Raw genomic sequence first — 7,718 nt, 5'->3', positions numbered from 1 at the left:
CAGGCTGGGGCAGTGGAGTAGCAACTGGCGTTGGGACCATAGCCTGAGAGCTCTGCGGGGCCTGCTGTGGCTGAGGAGTCTGTGGAGGTGCACCCCTCCTGAGTCTGGGAAATCCCTCACCATATGGCGTGTGTCACCACACTCAAAACAAGATCTGGGAGGACGTGGCGATTGTGACCGGTTCGGGCCAGGTCTGCTGGACTGACCACTGGGAGTACCCCGTGTAGGAGGCGCACTAGAGACTGGAGGTGCATAATAAGGCTCCTGAGGCCTAGGTGGAGCTGGAATACCACTGGCTGATGGAAGAGCTGAATGAACGGGGCGGCCCATATGACCCCTACCATGACGACCTGCAACTGGGGCACGGGCACCAGAATAATGGCCCGACTCTCGAGACCTCTTGGCCTCCCTCTCCTCTCTGTCCCTAACATGCATACCCTCAATCCTCCTAGCAATGCTCACCACCTGCTGGTAAGATATATCCATCTCTAACTCATGAGCCATGCTAGATCTGATGCTGGGAATAAGCCCCTCAATGAATCGGCGAACCTTCTCGCGAACCGTAGAAACCAAAGCTGGTGCATGTCTAGCCAAGTCGATGTAACGGACAGCATACTCCGAGACAGTCATAGTACCCTGGCGCAAATGCTCAAACTCCACGCGCCAGGCATCCCTAAGACTCTGGGGGACATACTCCCTCGTGAACATATCTGAAAACTGAGTCCAAGTAAGGGAAGCTGCCTCATCCGGACTGTCTAACTCATAAGCACGCCACCACTGATAGGCGGCTCCTCGAAGCTGGAAGGTAGTGAAGGAAACCCCGCTAGATCCTGATATGCCCATAGTACGGAGAATATAGTAGCACCCTTCCAGAAATCCCAAGGCATCCTCCGATGCTAACCCACTGAATACAGGAGGATCATATTTCTTGAATCTCTCAAGTCTCCGCTGCTCATCCACTGAAGTCGCTGCCCTATCCTCGGGCTGAACTGGCACTGCAGACGGTGCAGGAATAACCTCTGGGACCTGATCAATATGCACTCGCTGCTCAGTAGTGCGGACGGCGGGAGCCTGCTCTCCTCCCAAGGCCTGGGATGTGGCTGCAGGAAGGGGAAGCATCCCTGCTTGAGCCAAAGTGGTGTACATGCTCATAAACTGTGCCAAAGTCTCCTGGAGTGCTGGAGTAGTAGTGGCAGACGTATCAGGTGTCTGGACTCCGGCTGGTACTGCTGGTGGTACCTCGGCGGCAGCTCGCGCGGGTGCTCTGGCTGCACCACGAGCGCGTTCTCAGCCTCTACCCCGGCCCCGGCCTCTAACGGCTCCAGTAGGGGGCGCGGGTGCCTGGTCATCTCGAGTAGCACGTGTCCTCACCATCTGTGAGAGAATACAAAGACAGAAATTTAGAATTGGGATATCAAAAATCACGCACGACAAGGAACTCAAATGAAGTGAAATTTTTCCTAACAGTTACATAGCCTCTCGTAGATAAGTACAGACGTCTCCGTACCGATCAGCGAGACTCTAATAAACCGTCTTGTGATCCATGACTCCTATGAACCTAGGATCTGATACCAACTTGTCACGACCCCAGTTCGCCCTCCGGGAACTATCGTGACGGCACCTAGCCTCTACGACTAGGTAAGCCTAACAAATGCGGAAAACAACTAATCTTGCGGAATAAATAATCAAAAGCCGAATAACTGAAAGAAATAGTATTTAAATGCTGCTTGGCATATACACAAAACTTTCCAAAGTCTGATACACTATCCCAAAACCCAGGAAACTCACGGATCCACAAGCTGAGAAAAAAAACACTACATAGCTCTAATCTCCGGAATGTCTAATCAAGAACATAAATTATTGAAGGGCTAAACACTAAATGCAAGAATAGAAAGAGACTCCTCGGTCTGCGGACGCGGAAGATATACCTTGAAGTCCCGAAGAATCGCCTTGCCTCAAGAATGGTAAGCCTGAGTAGAGGTACCTGGATCTGCACATGAAAAACATACGCAGGAAGGGCATGAGTACGCCACAGCGGTACTCAGAAGTGCCAAGCCTAACCTCGATTTGGTAGTGACGAGGAAGGTCAGGGTCCTACTGAGGTTAAATAAGATATAAGGTTTAACAGTGTGAAATAACAGTGTAAGTAAGTAACACAAGATATAAAGGACAACAACAACTATCACAGAGGCAAGTAAAACACAGTAAGAGAACACAACTCAGCTCCAGATAACAACCAGGGATCTCCCAGGATACCATCCTGTAGTCCCCAAATATAAATATCATCTCCAATGGATCTCCCGGGTGCAGTCCCATAGTCCAACTCATAAATGTGTAGGGGGATCTCCCGGAAAACAATTCTGTAGTCCCAAAGTAAACATACAGGGGAGCTTCCGGGATACCGTCCCGTAGTCCCAAAGTAAAAGTGCAGGGGGATCTCCCGGAATACCGTTCCGTAGTCCCAAAGTAAATACACAACAACAATAAGAATTCAATCCAATCAATTTCATATCAAAGTGAAGCAGGTAATCCTAACCTAGCATGGTTCACGTAATACAATTAAGGCAGTTAAGGCAAATAGAGCAATTTAGTCAAGTAGACATGTTTCTCTAAGCTACAGCAAGTTTAATGTCCAAACAGTGTAAGCAAGAAAAGGAAGAACACAATTCAAGGCTATTTTTAATGTAAAACCGGATTTCCAACAATTAGCACAAGTACGCACTCGTCACCTCACGTACGAGGCATTTCAATTACCACAATATAAATCCTAGGGGGCAAAGATTCTCCACACAAGGTTAGACAAGCCACTTACCTCGATCAAGTGCAAGTCAACCCAAAACCACGCCTTTGCCACGAGTATCCGACTCCAAATGGCCAAATCTATTCAATTAAATTTCATAATGTAAATAACACTTCAAGCAACTGATTCTATAATTAAATTCTAAACTAATACGCAAAATTAGGTAAAATGACCAAAATGCCCCTCAGGCCCACATCTAAGAATCGGGTAAAATTTACATTTTCGGAATTCTCACACTCTCACGAGTTCATACATACCAAGAACACTGAAATCGGAGCCCAAATGGCCCCTCAAATCCTCATTTAAAGGCCTCTTAAACTCAAGCCCTAATTACCATTTTTCCCAAATTTCTCATCACTAATTAGGTCTTTAATCACATAAAAATGAGTTATGAAGCCAAAAATGTTACCTCCAAGTGATTCCCCTTGAATCCCTCTTCAACCCACTTCAAAAAGCCTCAAAATCGCCTAAAGAGGAAACTAGGCTAAGACTCGCGAAATAAGCCTTTTAAAACATTCTGCCCAGGCATTTAAAATCCTTCATCGCGAACGCGGTCAAAGCCTCGCATTTGCGAAGCACAAATTGACGTTGACCATTTTTCCTTCTTCGCGAACGCGACTCCTTACTAGCAAACGCGAAGCTCAGCTTCCCAGTACATCGCGAACGCGGCTCCCCTTCTCGCGAACGCGTACTCAAGACCACACCCCTTCGCGAACGCGGGATGCACTTCGCGAACGCGAAGCACAATCTTCCCCCCAGCCCCAACCCCAGCTCCTCTTCGCGAACGCGAGACCCCACTCGTGAACGCAAAGAAGGAAACCAGAACTGGGCTGCTGCAATATTTTCTGCAATTTCTTTAAGTTCCAAAATGTCCCGTTGAGCATCCGAAACACACCCGAGGCCCCCGGGACCTCAACCAAAGGCATCAACATATCCTAAAACCTTTTCAAACTTGTATCAATCTTCAAAACACTTCAAACAACATCAAATTACCCAGACGTATCCGATTCAAGCCTAAGTTTCTAAAAATCTTCCGAATTCCGCTTTTGATCAAAAACCCAACCAAACCACCTTCGAATGACCTGAAATTTTGCACACACATCCCAAATGACATAACGGAACTACTGCAACTCTCGGAATTCCATTCCGGCCCTCGGATCAAAATCTCACTATCGAACCGAAAACCTTAAAATTCCATCTTTCGGCATTTCAAGCCTAAATTAGCTACGGACCTCCAAAACACAATACGGACACGCCCCTAAAACCGAAATCACCTAACGGAGCTAACGGAACCATCGGATTTCCATTCCGAGGTCGTCTTCACACTGTTCTGACTACGGTCAACTTTCCAACACATAAGCTCTCATTTAGGGACTAAGTGTCCCAAAACTCTCCGAAACTCAAAACCGAACATCCCGACAAATCGAAATAGCAGAAATAAACTTGGGGAAAGAAGTTAATAGGGGATCGGGGCGTAAATTCCAAAATAACACCTAGAACTACGAATTGAACACCAAATCAAATGAAATTTTCATGAAAACTTTGAAACTTCTATTTTCCCAACCGGACGTCCGAATCACATCAAACCAACTCCGTTTCTCACCAAATTCGACAAGCAAGTCATAAATATGGTATTGGACCTATACCGAGTTCCTAAACCAAAATACAGACCGGATATCAAAAAGTCAACCATTGGTCAAACATTTCAAATTTCAACAAAGTCCGTTAACTCGGGCTAGGGACTTCCAAATTCGATTCCGGGCTTACGCTCAAGTCCCAAATCACGATGCGGACCCATCGAGACCGTCAAAATATGAATCCGGGTCCGTTTGCTCAAAACGTTGACCAAAGTCAACTCAAATGGATTTCAAAGCAAAATTTTGTATTTTTCACAGTTCTTAACATAAAAGCTTTCCGGAAATACGCCCGGACTTTGCACGCAAATCGAGGAGGATTAAAATAAGGTTTTACAGATTCAAAATACGGAATTAGATTTTAAACAAAAGATGACCTATCGGGTCATCACAATGGTTATGAGTCTAAGTGGGAGATTGTTGGGGCATATACTAAAAACATGCATTTGGATATAGTATATTCTAATAATTGTCATGGTTAAAAGTCTAAATGGAAAATTGTTGGGATATATACTATTAAGGAAAAATACCTTAAAATCCCCCTAAAGTTGGCACATTTTATTGGTTACATCCTTGAACTATATGTGGTCTTAATTACCCCCCTATACTTGGTTATTTGATAGCTGTTACCCCCTTGGACGATCTCATCCTAGGAAAGTGCCATGCACTCGCCTGCCACGTGGATTTTCCTATCCATGTGGTATTTTTTGAAAAATAAAACATATTTTATACATTTTTAAGTGTGTTACTTTTTAGATAATCTTTTTCGAATAATATTTATAATAAAACTTGGCTAGAACTACATTATTTAGGCTATTTTTTATTTGGCTTAAAATAATAAAGTTTTAGTTATTATTTTTTTGAATTTGACCTGAAAATAAAGATATACAGTTGAAATAAATAGTCAAGGCATCTAAAAAGATATAAGAAATATATAGTTTGATTTTTATTATTTTTGCTATAATTTTGTATATCCTCTAAATTATTTTTTTTACAGATATTACCGAAAAAAGTAAAAATACACAGTTGAAATACTTAGTCATTGCATTATTTTGGCTATACCTTTTTATTTGGTAAATAATAATGGAGCTGTAGCCTTTTTTTATACTGATTTGACTCAAAAATAGAAATACACAATTAAAATAAATAGACATTATATCTAAAGAAAAAATAATAGAAAATACACAACTAGTACTCCATTATTTTTGCTTAAAGTTTTCTATTTGGCTAAAATGATGGAGTTCCAACCAAACTTTTACAAATTTGGCCCAAAAGAAATATGCAGTTGGAATAAATAGACATTATATCTATAGAAGAAATTAAAAAGAATAAAAATTAGAGAAAACTCCACATTATATGTTAACATGAAGCAAGAAGAAACACATAGTTGTAACAAATAAATCATTATATATGACTATATGACAATTAAAGTTAAAAAATAACCAACTTGGAAGCTGATTTTTCAATTTTTCTTCACTCCCACGCCCTTAAAAGAGAGTGCACCCACACTCTTTGCCACATCAATGTCTAGGGAGGTAATGGCTCTCAAAATGCCAAGTTCAGGGGGGTAATTAAGATCACGAATAGTTTAGAGGTGTAACTAATAATCTGTGTCAAGTTTAAGGGTTTTTTAGGCATTCCGCCTTACTATTAACCATGTGTTTAGTTTAGATATAGTATTTATTATGAAATAATCATTTGTTCAGTTTTAATAAACTTTTAAATAGATCATATATTAGTCGTGTCCTTTGCTTATATAGTAGATGATTTAGTGTATAGAAAAGCTTATAAACAGAAGATTAAATCATCGGTTCTTATAAGTATAATGTTTGAGTTCGCAATCTAATGATGGAATTGACAAACCATCAGGATTGATTGTAGCACAAAATTAGATATTATTTATCTTGATTATGGGAATAGTTTAACTCCAACTTCTTGTGGCAGTATATTTAGTATGTATTGAACGGACCAAGTAGAGATAAGTATTTTATACTTACTTAATAAAATAAACTCCCTAGCCATTAAATGTACTTATAGTCTTAATCTTGCTATAATTATTATTAGCTGTGTATATTATTATTATTTTAATTTATTAAAAGGCGAGATTCTTTCGTGGGTCAATATGCCTGGTAAATTGGATAATAATAATGTACATTGGCGAAGTAATAGTTAGTTGATAGAATCCATGTCTCGGTTTAGAGATTGATGATACACCTTTATGAAAGCTTATAAGTTTTCATGTGTAAACCCGGTCGGTGGATTTTGTATCCGACACATGAAATAAGTTAAGCGAAAGTCTAAAGGAAATAATCAATAAATTAAATCGCCAGTAATTTAATTTAATTGATTAGTATCTGAATCTTAACATGGGGAGTTAAATAAGATTTAATGGATGAATTTCGAAATTGAATAAGGAGTGCAATTACGAATTTTTAGTGGAATAATTCGTAATTAATTATGGTGGATATTAATTTCGAAAATTATACATTAATTCCATAATTGGAAGCCTTGTTAATTAAATTATGTGGTCCCTGCTGTGCCTAAATATTAAAAAATAAAGGAATCCTTTTTCTGGTGGAAAAGAAAACCCAACAGGTTTTGGAAAAGGGTTTTAACCATTAAAACTTATGCTATAAATACATAAGGTTTTCCACCTAGAAAGGGTAGCACATGGTGGCCGAATTTCAGCCCCTTTTCCTTAGAAATTTCGCCCACACGAAATTACTATTTCGGGGTATTATTTGGGTAACACAGTAGAAGAACGTGAACGTTCGGAAATCGTGATCGTGCGGGGTGGAGAATTCATTGAGTTGCTGTAGAATTGGAGGCTCACGTGATAAAGGAGTTTGCTCACGCTTCAAGAGGTAACCCGTGAAATCCCGTTTATGCTAGTTGTCTAGATTACATATGATTTTGGTACTGGAATTGCTTCCGCTGCATATATTATTCCATCAATAACGCATGGTTAATAGCATATGCCCCAACAGTACTGAGTGTGCGTGAATTGGTATTGTTTTTGTTGAAAGATTGAGTTTTGAGCCTGCATTTACATCATGCAATCATGTAGAAGTGTTCGTTTAAATTATGGTTGATGCATTTCATCTATATTCAGATTTGGAACCTCAAATCTTTATATTTTATGCATATCATTTATCTTATGTGGACTCGGCGTAACAAACATGCTCTGATCATTATCTCTGAGAAGCATGCTTATTATCTTTTTTTGATTGTGATTCCCATTAATAATGTTTAACGTTTTTAAGTTGTTCCTTCTCTTTATTATA

This window comes from Nicotiana attenuata, unplaced genomic scaffold, assembly GCF_001879085.1.
Source record: "Nicotiana attenuata strain UT unplaced genomic scaffold, NIATTr2, whole genome shotgun sequence".
NCBI classification, from domain to species: domain Eukaryota; kingdom Viridiplantae; phylum Streptophyta; class Magnoliopsida; order Solanales; family Solanaceae; genus Nicotiana; species Nicotiana attenuata.
Note: the sequence above shows the minus strand (reverse complement) of the source record.